The sequence below is a fragment of the Mytilus galloprovincialis genome, chromosome 5 (genome assembly GCF_965363235.1).
Source record: "Mytilus galloprovincialis chromosome 5, xbMytGall1.hap1.1, whole genome shotgun sequence".
NCBI lineage: Eukaryota > Metazoa > Mollusca > Bivalvia > Mytilida > Mytilidae > Mytilus > Mytilus galloprovincialis.
The window spans coordinates 30,679,991-30,704,522 of record NC_134842.1 but is presented as its reverse complement, the minus strand read 5'-3'; the positions used below and the strand labels follow the sequence as shown (position 1 = coordinate 30,704,522).

At 32.5% G+C, this 24,532-nt stretch overlaps 1 pseudogene; it reads right to left on the bottom strand.

The window, feature by feature from the left end:
* Window positions 1-14,385: 14,385 nt before the first annotated feature.
* Window positions 14,386-22,467, bottom strand: LOC143075584 (uncharacterized; annotated as a pseudogene).
* Window positions 22,468-24,532: the final 2,065 nt, after the last annotated feature.

Genomic DNA, 24,532 nt, shown 5'->3' with positions numbered 1-24,532 from the left:
TTAACCCCAAATTTAACTTGAAAGATTAACATGCGATTGTCAAAAAAATATTTTCAGTTTTTCTTCATCGTATATTTTCATTTCATTCAAACCAATGACATAGATATGTGATTTGTATATAAATGCGCAGTCAACAGCGAATTAACATCCCGATTTCATGATAAAAACAAAAATGAAATAGGTTATTTGTTCAATGTTTTTAAAAATGCTACTCTATGAAGATTTCAATAGGCGATGAGCAAAAAAGGTGAAATAAAGATACTCACTATAAAGAAGACTATGAATTATTGACTTATTACCTGTCACAGGTTAGGGGAGGGTTGAGGTCAAGGGAGAAATACAAGGTACCTTTTGATTGGTGAAAACAGGAGAAAGTTAAGAAATCAGTGATCATGTGACCACGCCCGCATGGAAACAGTTTAGGTTTTCAACGGTCACTATGATTACTGATTTCAACAAATAAACATCTTCATTTACCAGAACTTTCTCTTTTTTTTTACACCAGGTAAGTTGAATTATATTTTTTGTATTTTTGTTTTATTTAAATCAAAGTTTTAATTACTTTATAATTTTGGGTAAAGCTAACAGAAGTTAAAATTCATTTTATGAAATTCACTTAAATTAATTGTATATATTTTGTATATATTTCATTTTGTTTCTATTGAGATTAATTATTTTTGTGTTGGTTACGCTTAGGACGCGATGCTTTTTATTTATTGTAAACAATTGACAAACGTTTTAAGAATTTATTTTATACAAATTTATTCCATGTTTAGAAATATATAGTTGATTTTTAAATAGTTATTTTCAAAAGTTGAGTGAAAGTCCGGAAATATTTCATATTGTATCCATATTAACTTTAAGTATTATAATGTACAGGGGAGATAATTTGTAATTTTATTTGCCGGGAGAAATGTCTTTTGTTGATAAATGAAGATTATAGAGTTAGATCGAAAGCTGAATAACAAAGAAATGAAACCTTATTTTCTACTTTATTATGTATATTCTTTATTTTAATATGTTGCAATAATAGTCCGGCGGCTACAAGCATATTTCAGACGAATTGTGCACATCCTGCTACAAGCATGAAATTTGGCATAGACCTTCTGCAACTATTACTCTTTTATTTCAGATAGGGAGGCATTTGAAAAAATTGACTCACTTCAGGTAAAATCCAAAATGGCGGACATCATACTTAAATCAGCCCTATATCGAAGGCTAGTATGTGAAAATGTGTTATTATCATGCTACTAACATAATATTTGGTACCAACCTTTGTTATATACTACTGTTGGATATATAATATAGATGGGAAGTCTTCAAAATCCCAACCTCAGGTAAAATCCAACATGGCGGATATAGTACTAGAATAAGCTTATTTTCAGGGAGGGTAATTGAAATGTGTTTTAATGTATTGCTACTATCATTACATTGGGCAGGAACCTTTCTTTTGTGCTTCTCGTGGATACAATGTATAGGACATCTCTTTAAAAACCTCATTTCCGGTAATATCCAGAATGGCGGACATAGACATATCAATTTTCTATTTTAATATTCAACTTTTTTCAAAATGTAAAGAAAATGTTTTTGTTGGTTTTATTTTGCTTGTCATTAAACTATTGGCTTTTAGTTATCCTCAAAACCACTAATTTTATTCTATTGTAAATTTTTAAATCACACTTCCAGTAAAAAAAACCCCCAATATGGTGTAAACTTCAAAAATGAGTCTTAGATAGATTGGTTAAAACACAATGAAATTACTGAAGTACAAAAACATTTTTCAAATTACTACTATTTGGCAAAAAATATATGTTTATTCACAGTCACCACCTCATGCAAACACAGCAGTGCATTGGAGACCCGATTTTCCACATTAAGTTAACAACGACCGCGACATCCTCTGTATCTGTATATGTATGCATACGTTGCCGATACCAATTCTGGCTTTAATATAACGGTTTGAGAGAGCGCCGCCGATTCATTGACGAAGCGTTAGAGCAGATTTGACGTTCTCTACGCTTGATGCACGCACTACAGTGTCGTCTAGCTGATTCAACGCGATTTTTGTCTTTACAAAGAATGAGATTGAGTATTGTGGTGTGTTGCTGAGTGGAATGTCAAAACACTTAGAGTGATTATTTACCTGCTTTTCCACAATATTTGTTGCGTGGTATTCTTCGAACTTCTTGGCAGTTATGTTTCTAATAGGACGTCCTTTTTGAGAAATTCGTCTGGTTCAATAGCGGGAATCAGCCCCTAAACCACTGTGTTCGTCTTGCAATTGTCTGGAGGTATGGTAGTTCCAGTTGGGCAAGCATATTGGAGACACACCTGTCTTCTCTTGACTTGTAATATATGGCGATAAATCTTGCCGCTTGCCGTTGTATCCTTTCTAGCTTATTTATGTTTGTTACCGTGTAGGGGTCCCATACTGTGGATCCATACTCCATCTTTGATCAACGAGCGAGAAGTAAGCTGTTTTTTTTGCAATCTTGTGGGCAGTATTTCAAGTTTCTTCTTTGAAAGCCTAGTGTTGAATTTGCTTTCTTTGCCGCTTTAATATGTGGGTGGTCCATTTGAGGTCTTCCGAAATTTGTAGGCCTATGTACGTGTTATATTTGACTTGTTGTATTATGTTTCCATTTAAACTGTAGAATTTATGGCTTTTTTTCTGATGCTTAGGATGTAGCATTTTTTGGCATTGAACCGCATTCCCCAGTACATCCACAATGTACAAGCTTCTGACAAAATGATGAGGCCTTAGAAAGAGTTATTTAAAAGTTATCCTCTTTGTCCCTTCGCCATCCATTAGAGCCTGATCGACTATTCGAATCATGCATGACTCGTTTTAGTTCGTGTTTCATTGCATCAGACACATGCACCATGATTCTATTGTCAGCCCCTTAATGTGAACATGGTGATAAACTTAAAATACATCTCGAGGTAGATAAGATAAAATATCTTAAGCATTTGTTATAAGAAGCAAGAGTCAAAACAAGATTACGACAATAAGAAAGAACTTTTAAGTTTTCATTCGGAACAGCTTGCTCAATAGATTTTGAGGAAAGGGTAGTTTTATCAACAATTGCTCAGGATGTTCTGTGTTATCCACCACATGGTGATGTTCCAAGCTTAGCATCATGTTTACATGAAGAGGCTGACACTTGAATCAAGATGCATGTTTCTGATGCAGTGAAACACAGACTTAACTGAGTTATTACTCGAACAGTCGATACTGATGTTGCTGGCATTGCTGGTTCGCTTTTCAGTGACATAGGGGCAGACAAACATTAGCTTGCATTTAAAAGTGGGAAAAGCTTCAGATATATATCTATCCATGACCTTCCAAATACACTAGGCATTGAGAGATTACACGTTTGCTGGAAAAGGAACTTCGTTTGTGACATGGATGGTGTTTAAAGATGTGACTCTATCATTTAGAACGATGATTGATCAGCCAACATCACCAGATATGGATTTGACAATGTCATTGATAGAACGATACGTGGTTTTGTTGTAAGATCGAACAAACTTATCAGATGGGGTTAACGAAGCAAGAAAAAATGTGTTTTTGGAAGAAGAGGAAATACTTATTGAGTCTATTCCCACGACTCGGTCTAGTCTTTTTCAGCAAGTAAAACGTGCAATATACCATGGCGGGTACGAATGAGTAACAAGCTTGGTATTGGTTCTTATGCTAACTAGTCCATCGCTTATGAATGGCGAAGGGGAAAATATGATCAATGGGAACCCTTTTGGACAATTCTTTGTGAGGCCTCTTCATCTTATCAGGAGCTTGTACATTATAGATGCAAGAAACAATACCACGATCTTTGTAAATTTGGAAAATGAGCTCTCCCATTCTGAATAAACATGTATTTACGGCCATAAATAAGTCATTCTAGAGATGTTTAAGAACTTTAGTGATTTTATTTTGTTTTAATCAATCTATCCAAAACTCTACATCGAAGATATGGATTGAGGACTCATCTTTGCAATTTACGCCATATTGTTTTTTTTACCGGAAGTGTTAATTTTGTATTTAAACATATATAGCTGAATAGAATAAGGGGTTTTGAGGATGACGTAAAGCCAAAAGTTAAATGACCAGCTAAAAAAAAACATTTTATTTACATTTTGAAAAATGATTAAAAAAAAAAATTAAAAGGAAAAATTATCAATATTTCTATGTCCGCCATATTTGATATCACCGGAAGTAAGGGTTTCAAAGACATATGTCTTATACATTGTATCCATGAGAAGCACCAAAGAAAGGTTCCTGCACAATATAATGATAGCAGCAATACTTTAAAACACATTTCAATTACCCTCCCTGAAGATAAGCTTATTCTGGTACTTTATCCGCCATGTTGGATTTTACCGGAAGTAGGGTTTTTGAAGACATTTTATCTATATCATATATCCAAAAGTAGTACAAAACAAAAGTTTGTACTAAATATTATGATAGTAGCATGTTAACAACACCTTTTCACATACTAGCCTTCGATATAGGGCTAATTTAAGTATGATGTCCGCCATTTTGGATTTTACCGGAAGTGAGACTTTTTTTCAAATGTCTCCCTATCTGAAATGAAAGAGAACTGTATAAGAGTAAATACTGTAAAGAATTATTTTATTTACTAATTTATTCAGAAATAAATTGTATTTGGTATTAGATTTTATGCGATTGAATATTTTTAAAATAGTATGACAAAGATTTTATTAATTTTAAAAGTTTATTGTTTTTATAGCAACAAGTTATTATGCAAAACATTTAAAATTAAGTATCCATTTAAGTTGAAACGATTCGGCTAATTTAACATATTGTATTATGCATTAACCTGTACGTTAAGTTTTGTAAAGCTGTTTCACTTGATAAAATAGAGTTTGGGCATGTTTTATTTAATTGATTAAAATTTGCATAGAGTTATGTCCCTTAATTTAGTTCAGTTGTGAAATTCTAAATTTATTATCAAGTGAGACTTGCTATTTTATTGTGTAAAATCTGTTTAGCCCTTTGATTACTGATTTCAACAAATAAACATCTTCATCTTGTTTTACACCAGGCGCTAAAAGTCATCAGACGCAGCAGAAAAGTCAGTACGACATATATATCAATAGAACAATGGTGTGTATGAAATTACACCAATACTGGCCCTTTTGTTTTCCACATAATTATTAGTATTACCAGTTTTGTAACACGTTCCGTGTCGAATCCGATACCTGTACTGCTAGTATATTGCTCATGTAGTTTCTTTTCTTGGTTTCCTTTACCTTTCTGTAAATCCCTTCTCTATCAGTTGAACCTTTAATTCTTACAGTAGTTGATTTATATCTATGTTACACGGTGTCCCCAGGATCATCTTAATTGATGTTATTTGTAACCCGGATTTATTTTCTGTCAATCGATTTTCTAGCTGTTGTTTATTACCATTGCCTTTATTTACACTAAAGTACACTGTTTACCGAATCTTCTTCCAAATCCATACTTATCTATACTATTAAACGAAAAGACCTCATTTTGGGTGTCGCTTCTCCTCCTTCCACAATAAATTAATCATCATGCCTCTGTGTCCTATAGGTAACATGTATAGTCGCATTTGTCATCCATTCTTATGATCATTCAGTTGGGGTTATTTTGGGATAAAAACGCAAAAGAATGCGTCCGGATATTTTCCCGTCATTGGACAAAACTTAAGTCAGATTAGACTTCCGGTTTGTGTTTTTCTGTACTTTGAACATACAAAGACTATGAATAAAGTATATACATTTGTTTTCTGCTGTCCTTTTGAGTTCTAGCCTGTATCATCCTTGCTTAACGTGTTTCAGTTTGGGTTATTTTGGGTGGAAAACGAAAATGAATAATATTTGCTATTTACTATCAATAAGTTTACAGTGGCGGATCCAGAACTTTTCATAAGGGAGGGGGGCACTGACTGACCTAAAAGGGGGGGGGGGGGCGTTCCTCTCATGCTTCAGTGATTCCCCATATAATCAACAAATTTTTTTCAACGCCCCCCCCCCCCCTGGGATCCGCCTATGGTTTATTATCAACGGCGGTCACTGCGGATATATTTCTGTATGCATACATTTACTATGAATAACTGTATTTGTTATAATTGACTATAAATTCCAATGGCTATCTCGGTGGTGGTGGTGGTGGTGGTGGGGGGGGGGGGGGCTCTTTACTATTCATGGTGTTCACTGGTGTATATATATATATGTAAGTACCTTTGACTTTTGATACCTCTCCTGATATTCTCTGTATAGTAATTAAAGTATATATGCATTTTCATAGAGTACAGATAAACAGAAGGTATACAAATCGGTATTTGGAAAATAGAGGGAGGGCAAAAAAATGTGCCCTGTCCCTAAGTACCTTTGACTTTTGATAGCTCTCCTGAAATTCTCTGTATAGTAATTAAAGTATATATGCATGTTCATAGATTACAGAAAAAACAGAAGGTATAAAAATCGGTATTTGGAAAATAGGGGGAGGGCAAAAAATGTGCCCAGTCCCTAAGTACCTTTGACTTTTGATATCTCTCCTGAAATTCTCCAGTCAGTATATTTTTTTTACAGTTTACATACGCTCTATTTCCCCGCGATTTCGCGGGTGTGTTCTAGTATGGTTTATATGTTAATTTTTTTTTAGTTTATTGTAAAAAGGGCTGATTTACCAGATAATTCTTAAAAAAGTTAAAACTGTGCACCTTGCAAGCATCATGAATTTATCAGATGGCAATACGAACACTTATAATCCTGGTTAAAAATTAAGCATACATGTATGTACTATACCGATACCAACAGTACATGTTACTTTTTACCTTATGTGTACGTTTCGCCTCTGTCAGACGCACCACAAAACGGGGGTATTGAGGATTTTTAATATACATGGGCCATAATCACACTTGAACTTCGTCATTATACAGGGATCGACACTACTGAATAAGTCATTGACCAAAAAATATATACAAATAGTTTCCAGTTATAGAAAAAAAAAAACGGACGGATTTAAACAGAAATTTGAAAGCAGAGAAATATGTACGCATTAAAATCAGCATGATTTTACCAGATGACAATGCTAACCCTTAAAAAATTCAGGCTGAAAATAAGGCGAAGGTACTTTAATACTAAACCCTTAACGGGAGGGATCGTGCTTGATTTTTTTTAAGACATAATCATCAATCAGTTAAATCGAAGTCTGGAGCTGGTATGACAATACATTCTAGTAGTCCTTTGTTAATTTATGCATCTTTGTCATTTTGCTTAGTTTCTTTTGTTACCTATTTTAGCGTGGGACCTTGACTTCGTTTAAACTGAGTTTTTCTGTACAAATTGAACTAGTACACATTTTGTTTAGGGACTATCTTAATCCCAACTCTAGGTGCGGTATGTTATTTAAAAGAATCAACGATAACCAGAACAACAAGAGTAGTACTGGAATATAAAATATTTGCTTTGCATTGCATACAAAATAATGTTTATTTATACAAATAAAAAGATGTGGAATAATTATTATTGCAAATGAGGCAACTCTCCACTAGAGACCAAATTACATAAAGTTAACAACTGCAGGTTACTATACGGCTTTCGGCAATTGCCCATATCGCCTAGTCAACTATACGGCTTTCGACATTTGCCCATACCGCATAGTCAACTATATAAAACCCCGAAATGACTAATCTGAAACAATTCAAACTAGAAAACTATCGGCCTGATTTATGAAAAAACAATGAATATAAACCAAATTTAATATACCGCAACACACGGAAACAAATGAAGTACAGGCTCCTGGCTTTGTAAGCTTTTTTATACTTTAATTAAGGCGAAACAAAGAAGATCAAATAAAAAATGTAATTATTATAGCTAAGACAGCATTTCTGATTAGACGGACAATTCCAACTTCAATCACAGTTGCATGTACAGAAAAACCGGTAACAGCCATCTAAATATGTCAATTGACTGTTTCCCCTGTACATGAATCCTCTTACTTGACAATTTCCGCATGAAGAAAACAAGTGTCCACCCGAACAGATTTCCCTTGCATCCTCGGAAGGGAAATTTCAACTACCATCGCAGTTACAAAAGCAATTATATTCCCAACAGCCGTCTTGAAAATGAAAACTTGAATTTCCAGTACGTTGCTTCCCTTCGGCTGTACATTGTGTGCAATTACTTGCAATGGAAACACTTATTAACAATAAGAAAAATACAGCAGTGAAGGTATTAAATATCTGAAATAAAATGCAAATTAAGAATACATTGTTGTATTATAACATACATGTACAATGTTAATGTATATAATGATAAAGATAAATACGCATCTGCTAATAATGTTTCAGGAAACAATCTCATTTAAAAGAGGGACGAAAGATACCAATAAAAACAATAGTACACACGACACAACATAGAAAACTAAAGAATAAACAACACGAACCCCATCAAAAACTAGGGGTGATCTCAGGTGCTCCGGGAGGGTAAGCAGATCACGCTCCACATGTGGCACCCGTCGTGTTGCTTATGTGATTACAAATCCGGAAAATAGTCTAATTCAGTAGGTCATATTCATGAAAGGGAAGGGGATTGTATTTACTACGTAAGGAACATATCCGATATCATTTGTGAAACGGTTATTCCATAACGGTCAACCAACTCGTGATAGCGTCCGTAAAATTTACGAAGCGATGATTTCAACTTCACCATTTGGAACTTAATGTGTATAGGTCATATTAAACTTTCTTTTGAAAAAAGGAGAAACTTAAACTAAAAAAAAAGGAAATTTATACAATCAACAAGTGTTTGCTTTTAGTCTGCGCAGAATTTGGCAAAGACAAATTTCCATATTCGACCGGAAAACGCTCTTTTTTATCAAAAAGTTGTAAAATGAAAAAAAAACTAACAAATAGACAAACAAACAACATGAAAATACCGCTTTAAATTTAAGATTTATGAATGTTCATTTCAATATGTATTCTGAGATGTATTAGTCAACCTTCCCTCTTCTCTAGAAACATCTTTAACAGAAGAAAAAGTTGATTCCCCTATTATGTATACGTATGTTGTTTTGAAATCATAAAGTTGTCTGTTTACTTATCATTCTACATTAGAAATTCATAACGGATACAGAAAAAATGGTACTTCAATATTAGCACATTATACACATTGAATTTTATATACAGTATAAGAAATTAACAAATAACACTTTGTTCAATCAAAAATATAAAAAATTTGATTTATGTCAATTTGAATTATCAATATAAAATAATTGTATAAGTACAATATATAAATCATTCAAATTTTCCTCAAACTAATATGTAAATTTTAAATCTAAAGTTACCATCGTTTGTGACAAGAATGAATAAAGAAATTAAGATAATCTGCTTGTGTTTAGTGAAACTCTGTATAAATCTATGATACTTAACGTGATTTCATAACTTTAAATACACTTACGTAAAAAGATAACAGTCAAATTAGATATAACTAACACTTAATTGAGATACGGTTTTAGTAATAGTTTTTATTATTTGACATCTAAACTTTATACAAATAACAACAATTATAATTTGGATCTATTATCAGTGTTAATTATAATTTGAAATACACGTAAGGCGAAAAATAAAGGTAAAATCAAATACTTATCTCAGATGGTGCCATTAAAACAAAATACATATATGGTTTGGCGATATCTGGCCACAGCTTTTATTCATAATATGATAGATTCATACAATATATTATATATATATATAGAGATAGATAGATAGACCATAGACCATGTATATGTAGATAGATTTATGGTCGGTTACCCGAAGATAATATGGCAACCAGGTAGATAGATAGATGTGAAGATAGATATATATGAAAATGTAAAGATGCACCGTGGGATACACTGGTGCTTTAAATTTAGAAAACACAGTGGGACACACAAGTGTAGTCTGTATTATCCAAAAACCTAAAACTTCATAGTCAACATTAAGATTCTATGCAGCGAATTCTGGCATTTACGGGAATATATTTATGATGCTCAAACTTCAAATAAAAGTCACTTTTCTCAACAGCAAACGAGTTAACATCATCAGTCAAATCTGTATCACCACTATCACCGACACAAACCTGAAAAATAAATACAAAAGAGCAGTATCTTGTTCAATAAAAAGGAGTGGGAGGGCGGGTTTTCAAGTTTACCGCTTACAAAATTTAAACAGCTTGCTTGCTGCGATGAAATTCTAAAAAGGACTAAATGACGTCACAGAATATATCGTCACACATGTTGGGTAAATCTAAAACATGAAACACAATCCGTGAGTGGCCCCGGCGATAACTGAATTTAAGTCTATTAACTTAAATTCCAATAATTCAAAATCGAAATGTCAACGGCATGGGAAAAAACAACAACAAAATAAAGAACATAGAAAATAAAAGATTGAGGTTACCCGGAATAGTAATCAGATCTTGCAACAAATACTAAGCAGTTGTGTTACTCCTATCTAATTCGTTGATAAGTTATAACAAGTGCTTAGACGTATAAAGTCTACTATTGAAAGCGAGCTACAGATAAGGTCTAATTCAACACACTATATTAAAAGACTGATAAAATTTTGTTCGATACAACCTATTCCGCGGGATTGTTAGGGTACAACGGAAATGATACGAATATTCTATGTTCAACGTTTGAATGCATGTAGTATAATTTGGCGCCGACTTATTTGTTCAAACTAAATAACTAGCAAATCTATTTATTGAAAAAAACCCATAGCAGTTTAATGTACGAACTGTAAATATGCACGAAATAGTGACTTGATTTAGAATTTTGTCCTGTATTTAATATAGTTTTAATGATTACATGTGAAAAACTGGTTGGATCAGTTATACATGTAATACTTATTATGATTCTTGTTATTTTGGATTCAGATATAGGGGTTATCATTTTTTTGTATGACGTTTTTTAATTTTAGTTTATATTTTATGGTTTGGGTCGAGGTGACATTTGTGTTGAACTAGTACATATTTCTATTAAAGGGCCAGGTGAATGCCCGACTCTGAGTGCTGAAATTTCTCGCTGTGTTGAAGATCCATTCCCAATTTTATATATACTGAACGACTTTAAAAACGCAACACTCATTTTGTTGATTCTTGTTTGATTCTCTTTCAACTACTTTTCATGCTTACCATACTTCTTTCTCTTTATAAAAAATCAAAATCTGACTTACCTGTGGTTATTGAAAATACCGAATTTTTGATGTCGCACGAATTTTATAAAGCGAAATTTTGGACCCATGAAAGATTGTTTCAGTTTGTTTTTTTTTGCTTTTCGAAACAGTTTTTTCAATCCCTTTCCACACTTAAATCAGTTAAAAAATGTTGCATCTCCATATTTCCAAGACTGAGAAATAAAAAACTGAATTATCCCTTAAGAATACTGCACACAGGAAAACATAAACGTGCTGCAACCATACTGTATGACTGCAGAAACTCGTCTTACCGTCCTTTCGACAACGATACAAGTAGATAAGATTTGTTGCTGGCCATCAATGAACAGATCAACGTGTAGCGACAATGAAACGTCAACAGAATTACATTACGCAACGTCATTTGCCAGACATGTTTACGGCCGCAACTTCAACTGCTAATCAAATTGCCGAATGCCATTGCGTACAGATTCATGCCATAAATATTTTCCCATCAACTGAATTGCCAAAGAATCGACTGAAGGAAAACCTTCAAAGCCCTAAATTTCCGACCGCATAATTGACAAAACCAATTAATTGATTGAACAAATGCAAAATCGGAAGGTGTAAAACATGTCAGACAGAATATATTGACCTTTCTGACAATCATTTTGGCTTTTGTAACAGGCAGTCATCGCTTTTGACGGTGACACATTCATTCAAAAATAACCAAAAAAATAATCTAGTGTTGCGTTTTTTAAAGTCGGTCAGTATATGTACATGAAATTCTTTGGCGGTTGAAAGGGTGGTGTTCCATTATACTATATCATGATTTTGGTGAGCTGTTAGTTTATCGAAGGTTTTCACAGTAACTACAAATTATAGTTAACCGTGAATTGTAATGCTTAATTCGGATCATGTACAATTAAACTGCATTCAAATACAATGACGCATTGGACAATTTGTATGAAAATGTCGATTTTAATATTGTAATTACATTTTATTATATTTATCATTTTATAAAACCGGTACATTGTTTGCAAGAGAAAATAACAAGTTAATGTGAGCAACCTTATACCAGAAAACAGCAATAAATTATATTTAACAATATATAACATAAAAATGAAAATTTATTTACGATAAAATTGAGAATGGAAATGATTAATATGTCAAAAAGACAACCACCCGACCGCAGAGCAGATAAAAGCCGAAGGCCACCAATCGGTGTTCAATGCAGCGAAAAAAATCCCGCAACCGGAGGTGGGCCTCAGCTGGTCTCTTAATAAAAATGTGTACTAATTTACTGAAAATTGATGTCATACTAAACTCTATAACACATAACTGAACTAAAATTAAACAACTTGGGACAGGTGGTGCCAAAATGCAACGAGGTTAAATATGTTTTATGAGAACTCAACTTTCACCGTATACCTCTACGATGAACGTTTTTGTGAATTTCTTTGATTAAAATCAGCGAAAATTACATCAAATGTATTCTGTTTAATACTTTCAGTTTGAATATCAATAACTTTGTCTACAATCATAGTGCGCATGTGTCTTCCCTTAGAAAAAAAGTTGTTGTTTTGCTTATTTATTTCTGTGTTTCATCTTGTTAAATATAAGAAAAAATCTGCAAAATCAGTTTTTGCGTACCTCATGGTGAATTTTAAATGTGTCGGTCTACGTGTCAAAGCTTAAAATAGAAAGAAATAATTATTTGATATTTCAATTATAAAAAAAGGAAAGGATTGTTGAACTGTAAACGTGAATTACAAAACCAAGTAGAAAAGCAACGATACAGATTATTGATATCTCGCTCTTCTCAAAATGCAATGTTTACAACTTGTAAAAGGAGTCATCGACTATAATTGATTGTTTTATGCGTGACGTTCATTTGCAAATAGTTCATACATATTTCGAATAAAATAAATTAGAAGAGAACGTATTTTACAGACCAGCATTTTGTCTTGCAACAAGCCACATAAGGATCCTTCAAAGAGTTGGGGAAAAGATTTTTTGCCGAGCATAATACTTGAATTGACACTTTTGATAAACCATCATTTTATGTTTGCATTCCGACTATCATGGTTCACTATTAATTCATCCAACACAATCAAACAGACACAACTATTTAGCACTGGTTAACTGTCGATCGTACTCTCTTGTGAGTTGATTGGTATATCGTATTTTAAAAGACAAAGTCTAGCAAACAAAGGGGGAAATGATACAATTGTCGAAATACAAAATCATAACCCCCCAAGAAAGATCATAAAACAATTGCAACTAACACAATATTTAGAAAAAAATTGAAAAGATTTAGCAACTCCCATCAACACCTTTTTACTCTCAGGTACTCAGGTAATGAAAGCAGTTTTTGTTTCGCAAAAATTTAAATAATTAAATCATGAGATTCAATTTCAAGAAAAACCGAAAAAAAGGGACATTCAAACCAACAATTTGAAAATAAACTGACAAAACGAAAAAATTGTCAAATTATAAACAGGACATAATAGACAAAAAAAAACGGACTTATAACCAAAGAAAATAACAATCAAAACCAAGGAGTAAAAAAAGACTCGTAAAACCATATGACATTTACATCAACATACATCCGGTATAAATCTTAATGTGGGATGTTAATGTCCTATTTTCAAATGCAGAATTAATAGAATAAAATTGAGAATAGAAATGAGGAATGTGTCAAAGAGACAACAACCCGGCTATAGAGCAGACAACAGCAGAAGGTCACCAACAGGTCTTCAATGCAACGAGAAATTCTCGCACCCGGAGGCGTCCTTCAGCTGGCCCCTAAACAAATATATACCAGTTCAGCGGTAATGAACACCATACTAAACTCCAAATTGTACACACAAAACTAAAAGTTAAAATAATACAAGACTAACAAAGCCCAGAGGCTCCTGACTTTGGACAGGCGCAAAAATGCGGCGGGGTTAAACATGTTTTACCCTCCCTTTTACCTCTAGCCAATGCAGAAAAGTAAACGCATAACAATACGCACATTAAAATTCAGTTCAAGAGAAGTCCGAGTCTGATAGCAGAAGATGTAACCAAAGAGTATAGATATTGATTTTTAAGGTTTGAAAGACCTCTTGCATGTGATGCCATATAAAAAGAATTTAATTTCACCATAAATTCAATAACCACTGAGGTAACCCTTTCTGAATATTTTTTATTCATTATTTCAGGATGAATTTAGTTAACCTTTCCTGGGGTATCCACATGTTCCTTAAAATAAAAAAAAATAAACAAGACTCATAACTCAAAGTCGGCTATTTTCTTGAATATATAAATATCGTTTAAACAAATGTCATTTCAAACAATTTTTTAACCACACTTAATTAAGAAATGAAATAATATTTTCGTTAACCCGTGCCGTACAAAAAGCACTCGCAAATTCGATTGTTCAATCCATAACGATTTTTATAAGGAATGTTCCTATCAAACCTTTAACGAAAAATATGAGACAAAGTCCCGAGAAGATTATTTAGGGCAGATCAAATTATCAATTATAAAACAAATAATGCATTTTCTGCTATTTTAGCCCAAGTATAAACTTAGTCTTGTGGAATGTTTTTGAATACATGATATCGTTTACCTATCTTAAACCGCCAGGTGAAAAAATTACCACTGCTTCAAAAAACGCGAGAAGCACTTATTGCAATAAACGTACATTTTTATATAGTAGGATTTCATCTATCAAAAAGAAAAAGAAAAAAGCAAAAGAGAAGCAAATTCAAAACGTCAAGCTGTAGCCAGATTTTACCTATTTCGCCAAGAGGAACGTCTATGACTACACTTTCAATACATTTTAGAGGTGCCTGACAGAAACAGCTTACGAAAAATATGCTATTTAGAGGTTTGTCCTGGTTGTTGACAAGACAGGCGGAAAAAGATGTTTTATAAAGAAAACAAACCACACGATTTCGTGATAAATACAATATATAAATGCAACCTCAAAACTATATAAAGGAGGGATAAACCTACATTTTAATAGGACCAAAAGGGAAAAAAACCGTGTTTCTTTACTATTGAAAAATATTTGACCTTGAGAGAAACATTAGATTATAATGAAAAGACAATACTTTGCTAGACTTTGATGTCTTTAACTAAACCTTGCTGACCCCGTTTGAGTCGATACAGTTGTTAATGTATATAAACAAAGTTTTTCTCATATTTCATTTTAAATTCCTGAAAATTTTCAAATCCTTTAGCCTTTTAGTAGTTTTTATTTATCTGTTTTCCCCTCTGCATTTCTTCCTATTTTTAAGCTAACATCGCAAATGTACTCTTCAATAAAATTATTTTGTAATAAATGTTTACAGTTCCACAATAGTTTTCCAATATAATGAAAAATTCGGACATTTTTACTTGTAGATCAAGTTAAAATGAGATTTTATTTTTCATTTCTATCATTTTAAACTTAATTGTATATATCAAGAAAAAATGAAAAAAAGAACATAACCTAAATGCTTCGTAGTTCTTTACCATGAGTTTGAAATTCAGTGTGTTGCTATCGTATTTATGTATAGGTGATCATGTGGAGCAGAATTTGCTAACATTATTTCCGGATCATAGGATGTGATCCCTCTTTTTTTAGGTGAGTTTCGCATTTTTCAGTCATTAATTTTTTACATGTAGTGATTTGTAGAATTGTGTTCGTTTTTCCTCTATCTTTTCGAAATAAGAGTTCAAATTTGCTTTTTAGTAGCTACTGCCACTTTTCTTTCCATAACATATTCATTAAGTTCAACTTTACCGGTTGACTGCCTTACCTGTCCCTTCTGTTCCTATATTCTGACATGTTCCGATAGCGTCTGTAGATCTTCTCTTACGTCCCATGGGTCGGGTCTTACTAACACAACAATAATTTCAATATCCACATTCAGAGAAATTATTACATGGCGACCCCTATGAATCATAAAAATACTTGTAGACCATTGCAACAATCTCAATTTTTTTATTATAAACCGAACAATTTTGTATTGAAATATAACTAATTGATGTTACTATTGACAATGTTCGCTAAAAAGAATCTTGAATGTTGTTTTGTTTAATAAACAATCAAACCTATACCATGTATACTGTATATTTACATGCAAAAGAAGTAGAGGTATTGTTGTCACATCTCTCTGATACTCAACATTAGAATGTCCCTTCTTTAGGAGATTTTTGTTGATAGCCAATAGTAATACCACTAGATGCAAATTTATGTGTGTACCAATGTACTTTCATGTATAATTGGTGCATATAAAATTATTATCACTATCTTTGCGTTTCTTCTAAACTTTATTTACTTTTGGAACACAGTTTTCATATCACCGTACTGTTTCTTTTATCACTAAAAAGAATTTCATCCAACCTTTTTTTCAATTTTTAAATTGGTCGACTTTTACGATTAACTGATTAATTTTGATCTGTTTTTATAAATTATTAAAACAAAATTCACAATATTTGAATCCTAATATTTACAGGTATCATTTTGTTGGATTTTAACTAGTTTGACAAAGACTTATTTTGATCTTGGAGAAACCTGATTTGTCTTCTCTCATAGAATATGATTTAAAACGTTCAACGGCTTGATTTTGAAAGGGTTAACTCCTTTACGTGTACTGTAAACCCTTTTTCAAAGGGACACACAAAATCGTCTCGAATAAGGTAAGGAGAATCCCATGCAAAAAAATTTGAAACAGTATTCTACTGATAAATATTACACCGATAATAAAATGTTAAGCTACACATATCTCATATCAACAGATTAAATGTTCTTTGAATATATGCCAATATTTATTGACATCATAAAAAGGTTGAATATTGTCACATATTTTACATACTAAGTACATAGAAATACCATGTAGACTGAGGACTTAATATATGTACTTCAGCATACAATAAAACAAAAAAGGCGAACTTCTATTGAAAAAAAAACGTTTGAAACATCTGATAACTATTACTTGTTACGGTATTAAAATTGAACACAATAGATATATGAAAAGGTTTTTACGAATTATGTGTGATTTTTTTCATCAAAATTGCTATTCATATTCACTGAATGTTATATAAAAGTATCAACGTACCACGTTTTGACATTCCGCTGAAAGAAAGAAAAATAAATTATAAAAACACAGATTACTCGTAATTTTCAAATATCCAAACGAGAAAAACAATTCTTATATTACTACCCTTTATAGGAGTCCTTTTTACCGTTATGACTTCGGACTCCTAATTACTCTTCTTCTTTGGTTGTACAACAAAATGTCAGAATACTGAAGATAACTTGTCATTGATTATTTAGTTCCAAAAAGGAAAATAACAACAAAAGAAAAAAATTCATAACGGAAATCCCATAATCAAAAGGAAAAATTAAAAGCTCAACCACATCAAAAGAATGAATAACAACTCTAATATTCCAGACATTTTACATGCAGAAAATGGCTCATTCGAAGCGTCCAAATCAAATAATGATTCCGTTTTCACAACGACACAAATTAAAATACTGCAATGCCGTCCATTTACTTTGCAAAGGGGAATGCAGCACAGATAATTTTAGACTGACAATGAAAAAGGAGAAATTTGACCGTGCAAAGGAACCTTAAAGTCAGTAATTGTAAATAATTTTCAGTAACGAGAATAGTGAATAAAAAGTAAAATCACTAAAATACTGAACTCCGAGAAAAATTTAATCGGAAAGTCCCTAATCACATGGCAAAATCAAATGACAAAACACATAAAAAAATGGACAACAACTGTCATTTTCCTGACTTGGTACAGTCATATTCAAATGTAGAATAACTCTGTTTTATCTCTGTAGAGCTATAGATTGTTATATGTAAACAAAAAAGCGGCATGAGTACTATGTTACAACATCATGAACATTCGCATTTTTATCAGTTTTTTTAAATATTCAAGGAGCCTGAAACGTGTGATTCGCCCTTATATGACAGTTAGTTTAATGCTTGACATGTTATATCGTAATTTGGAACTTCCTTTTTACGTTCATTGTTCTGCGATTTGCTTATATCGTCGGTGGTTTGATCACATCTATTTTCATCAAAGAGTTTATATTCTTTTTTGTGTTTGTCTTATTTTAAGTGTTGTTTATATATAAAGTGTTTACACTGCTGTTTGTAAACATGTTTTGTCTAATTGATTGTAGATGTCTTTTGAGTTAAAGTGTTGTTTCTTGTGATTGTATTCGTATTTTTGCAGGTGTTTCTGTTGTGCATATATTACTAAACATTTCTTTTTATTGTAAACAAGAAGTATTGCTTTTGTACTTTGACGTTGTTTGTATCTATACTATTAAACGAGAAGAACTCATTTTGTGTGTCGCTTTTCCTCCTTCCACAATAAATTAATCATCATGTCTCTGGTTCCTACAGGTAACATGCATAGTCGCATTTGTCATCCATTCTTATGATTATTCAGATGGAGTTATTTTGGGAGAAAAACGACAAAAAAGGCATCCGGATATTGTTTCCGTCATTAAACTGACTTTTAGTCTAGATAAACATCCGCTTTTAACCACATGCACAAGTGCAGCCAATCGTATGATAGATAACAAAAATTAAAAAATTAATATGCCACTCAGAACGTTCTCCATATTATGGTTTTTAAATCGCAAGAACCACAACTATTATACCTCCTTAGATATGACAATTATTTTTCGCGTTTATCTACATAAACTATGATTATACTCTTATAATATATAGAAACTTACTGTTTTCTTTGAAATGACTATCTAAGGGGTTATACCAGTTACATATATATTGAAGTAAGTAAAACATGTGGAATCAAGAATGTGTCCTTAGTACACGGATGCAAAATCGGCACTATCATTTTCTATGTTCAGTAGACCGTGAAATGGAGTGAAATCTCTAATATGGCATTAAAATTAGAAATATTATATCATAGGGGGCATATTTAATAAGTTTCGAGTTGATTGGTCTTCAACTTCATCAAAAACTACCTCGACCAAAAACTTGAACATGAAGCGGGAAAGACGGACGGACGAACGAACGGACGCACAGAAAACATAATGCCCATAAATGGAGCATAAAAATTATTGTTTAAAGTGAAAGTAGTGATTTGTCCAAAATGAAAGTAGAGTAGAGATTAGAGGGAGGCAGGACTTTTTCCGTACGTCGGGATCGGGTGTTTTAAAGCTCGGGATTTCGGAATTGACCCTTACGGGATCCGGGAATATTTTTTCGAATTAAGGGACGCCGGGATATGAATTTCGGGATTTCATGTTTTTTAAGCCCGGGATTTCGGGATTAGGTCTCCTCTTACCACCCCTCAAATTAGCCTTAGTCATTTATACAAGATTCAAATCCTACCATTGGCATGTTAATAGGGCTCTCAAAAGAAAAAGCACTGATTGATTGTCCTAGAAGAATATTTAATTAGAATAATAATGGTCTATAAGCAGTTACATTTATTTCATGTTTGAAGCCGTGCAAATTTTTAATCTAATTTGACTTTTACCAAAAAATGCTTTGTAGCAATAATAATTGTGATCTGAGGCAAGAAACACGAAAATAATTGTATTTAACAGAAAGGGAACAAAGTGAGAGGGCTTTTGATACCTTTTATGAAAATCTCCAGACATAATATCTTTTACAAAACTTCATCCTACAACAGTTTACAAGCTGTGTATGCCCGCGATTTCGCGGGTGTGTTCTAGTAAAACTAATTTTGATAACAGCACACATTCTTTGATAACATTTTGTTTTTTGTTTTTTGTTTTTGATTTTGTTTTTAATTTTAGTTTATTTTAAAGGTTGTATAAACATCAAAATGGAAATTGAAAATGGAAATGGGGAATGTGTCAAAGAGACAAAAAGACGACCAAAGAGGGTATTGATCACAGCGAGAAAATCCCTCTTCTGAAGGTTTAGCATTGTTTTTAAAAATGTTTAAAACATCAGCACTGTTTTCAAAGGTTTTGAACATTATATTTGTATCACGATTGTATGAATATAAGTTTTTTTTTTAGTTTTGTATACACATTGTCAATGTATTCATTGTTGTCATATATGTTCGTGAACTTGAAATTAAGGATAGTTACTATTTATACACGTAGACCTGCTTCATACCTTGTACTTTCTTCAATGTTGACACAGATGGACGACTTTACATCAAAGTCTATGACATAAGGGACGATTAAAACTTCCCAACAATCAATTTCCCATTTCTCAACAGGAACATACCATTTGCTCCTTCGTAGGGTGTTTACATATCTCAATAGATACGTTGTACTCGTGCATGTTCACAACAAACTGACTCCATGTATAGGAGAGAGTATAAACTGCTGCAATAAAGTTATGAGCAGGAAAGATTAAGAATAGCGTAACGTCAATGGTATGGACACCATCACAAATTGGTTGATCTATACGACCCGTCTGTGTCTAAACTACCAATACGTATGATATTTTTACCAAGTTTAAGATTGTCATGATTGTGGTTTAACATCGATGTCGAATGTCTGCTAAGTACCAAACGAGATGTTTTCCCTAATATGACTGTTATACTTATACCGAGTGTGAATTTGCATTGTTATACGATGTGTCTCGCTATGTTGTACATCCAAAATGCATGCATTTATTTTTTATGTTTCTGTTAGATTATGTGTTATGTCTTATCGTTTGTAGTCCAAATAGTCATAAATATCCTTTCAAAACTACCATTGTCATGAAAATTGTTTGGACTGGTTTTGTGAAAATAATTGTATTTAGTTGAAGATTGCATGTTCGTTACGTTAGCGTGTCATTGTTTATGATGGCCTGTGATGTCTGTCTCTGAAGGAAACTGTTCGTTTTTGTTTGCAGTTTGTTTTTTGTGTCGCCTATTATATTATTTGTTTGTGCGTTTCTCTGTGATGAGTGTTATTGCATGTGATTGTGCTGCATTTTTGTCACCTATTATCGTCATTTTAGCGAAACAATTTTAACATTGTCTTTTAAGCGGAAGGTTTGGCTAGCCAAACACAAAGTTCAACCAACCATTTTATTTTAAATGATCTGTACCAAGTAAGGAATATGTTATCAATACTAGTAATTCATTTCTATGTATGCTGACGTTTGTTTTTGTAGCACTTTTAAAAGTGTTCCTGATGTTCTTTTGTTTTTCTGTTATCGTTGATGTGTTTCCTCGGTTTTAGTTTGAAACCCGGATTTGTTTTGTCTCAATCATTTTATGACTTTTGAACACAGGTATACTACTGTCGCATTTATTGTGTATTGTACATTTGTCTTTTTTGTTTTGTTATTTTGTTTGTATTTATATATTTTTGTTTTGTCATTATTTTGTTTAAACACACATCGGTTGTTTCTAGTATTCATGGTATGTGTAAATATTGTTTGAGTGTTCCTGTTAAAATTTTATTTAAAAAAAAAGCAATTCGGCCGCTTAAACTGTAAACAATGTTGTTTTCATTGTTTTTGCCTTAACTCTCCTTCTTGCAGTGCTTTATATTTTCAATTGATATATGAATGTGTAATTTCAGGGCACTTGTTTACTGTGAATATGTCTTGTTGTTTTGTTTTTTTTTGGCTGATTTTAGAAGCCATTTTTTTTAAACTATCTACGTTTCCGTGTTGCTTATTATCACAATTAGTTTGCAATTCTTCATGTTGGTGTTGCATCCGACTAAAAATGTTATCAGGGATTGATATAAGAATATAAATATGCTGCATGATTGGCAATGAGACAACACTTCACTTATTTGTTATAAATGGATATGAAACTGGACAACTAATGCCTCGTGTTTTTTTGTGGTGGGGTTCGTGTTGCTTAGTCTTTAGTTTCTATGTTGTGGGACTGTACTGTTATTAGTCTGTTTGTCTTCTTATTTTTATTTCAGTTTTGTCAGTTTATTTTCAATCTATTAGTTTGACTGTCCCTCTTATATCTTTCGTCCCTCTTTTAACGACATACTTAGTCAGGAATTTGTCAGGAATTTGTTGGACGAAAACTTTCACACGAGAGGGCAAATGTTTTTGAAATTGTCAGATTAAAATGGGTTTCCTTTAATTTGGAAGGCTAAATGATCCGACTTGAAAATTGCATTTTGTATATAAAAAAAACTAACTTGGGTATTTTTACAATTTCATTGAGTTATTTTGATGGCTGATTTTTCTTTATATTTCTTAATTTGATAACGTTGCCAATTAATATGATTAAACATTGTAGTTTTACAAAGGAACACAAAAAACTTACCAGTTTGAATGACAAGTAACGCTACAACACAAATAAGTAAGGATGTCAGCACGTTTCTCATTTTTCAAAATATGTAATATTTCAATTGGTAATTTATAGAAGGCATATTACTGCAACAAGTGTAAAAACACAGTTAATATTGGTTAATCAGGTAGAAACAAGTCGGGAATAATGCATTAATATTGCAATATATTACTTGTCCTTATTTAAATATGCTAAAGATTAACCTGTATAACATTTCGCTTCAGAGTATATTATTGTTACATATTTAGACTACAGGTTGAATAATAACATTGAATCAGACGTACTTTTCCATTATCCATTATCCAACTCATGTGTTTATAATCCAGTAACAATACAGGTACTTGTACATGTAGAATAAGCTTGTGGTCTATTTCTTTTCCTGACTTTTAACATTATATTACAAGCTGGAGACGTGATTAATCGCATGTAATGCTTCTCATTAGTGATTTCAACATATAGTGAATTAGTTCCATTACATAATTGTTACTTTTAGAAAATGTCAGATAGCGTTTTTGCTCATCTGGCCAAAACGGGCCAAATGAGCTTTTCTCACAACTTGGCGTCCATCAATGAAAAATAACTTTTATAATAATCTTCTCCACTGAAACTACTGGGCCAAATTAATCCGAACTTTGCCCAAATCATATTTAGGGTATCTAGTTTCAAAGAAAGGTTTCCGATGACCCCGCTCATCAACCAATATGTCTGTCATGTCTACAAACTGAACACGAGGATTAAATGCAGTTTTGGGTATTTCTCTAAAACTAAGGCATTAAGAGCAAATCTGACTGGAGTAAAATTGTTAATCAGGTCTCAATCTATCTGTCATGAAATTTGCAGATGCATCTTACAATCCGTTGTTGTGCTGCTGTTCCAGAATAGGTAATTTAAAGGAAAGTGTGCAGCATTTTTTTTAATATTGTCTTAAATAGCATGCTAGAAAGAGATGAACTGTAAGCAACAAGTATAATCTACAAATAAGTCTAATGAACAAAATTATCAATTAACTCTATAAGGAGTAATTGCCCTTTAAAGTCAATGTTCACCTTTTTTTTTAATCAATTACGAAAATCTTTCCTCTAAAACGACTGGTCGAAATTAAACTTGGCCTAAATAATCCTTATGACATCTAGTTTAAAAAAAAAGAAACCGATGACTCTCCCATCAAACAAGATAACCGATATAGCTATAAAAAGAGCAAGGAGGTCAAATGCAGAGTTGCCTTCTATCTCTGAAACGAAATAATTTAGAGCAAATCTGACAGGGTACAAATGTTAATCAGGTCAATTTCTATATAAACTATTTTAAAGTACAAAAATGAGAAACACTAATAAAACACATCAACAAAAGAACACAAATTAACAACGGGCTCATGACTCAGGTGCAAACAAATGCAGCAGTTTTAAAGGTTTTGACAGGCGCCAACCTATACCATAACCTAAAACAGCAGTCTAACATCAAAGCATAGCAATGCGTATAATAATTATCAATTGAAATGTCTTAATTCAATCAAAATTAATATAAACATAAACAAGTAAACATACACTGAAGGAATGTATTTGATTTCTGACACAGTGTAAAATACAACATTATTACGAAAGAGAAGATGTAAGACAATAATGCTATAAGAAAAACGACTATATCCTTTGAGAAAATGGCGTTAAAAAAACCCGCCGTACACAGGTAAATATCATCATTTTATTGTAAAGAGTATATAGAATACTGTATAGTTTTAGTATAAGTAAGTCTATTAGATACATGCATGTCATGCCATAGGCCTCGTATTCATACCCAAATATTTTTTTTTAAAATTTGAACTTAAATAATTGAAATTCAGAATGAGGAGTACATATTTTAAGCCTCAATCACACTGTCACGTTTTATTTCGTTTTAAACTGCTATGTTTCAACTGCGTTTTGAATAAAACATGTCCCTTTATTTTGAAAGCTAGCGTTTACTAGGTGTGCGCTACGTTCTAATCACGTTTTGCTACTTACTAGTACCTGTAGATCCACTTTCCACCATGCATTGATACATATCGATACGTAGTAAGCACGTTTTGTTACGTTCCGCTAAACTTTGATACGTTTTTACTAGGTTTC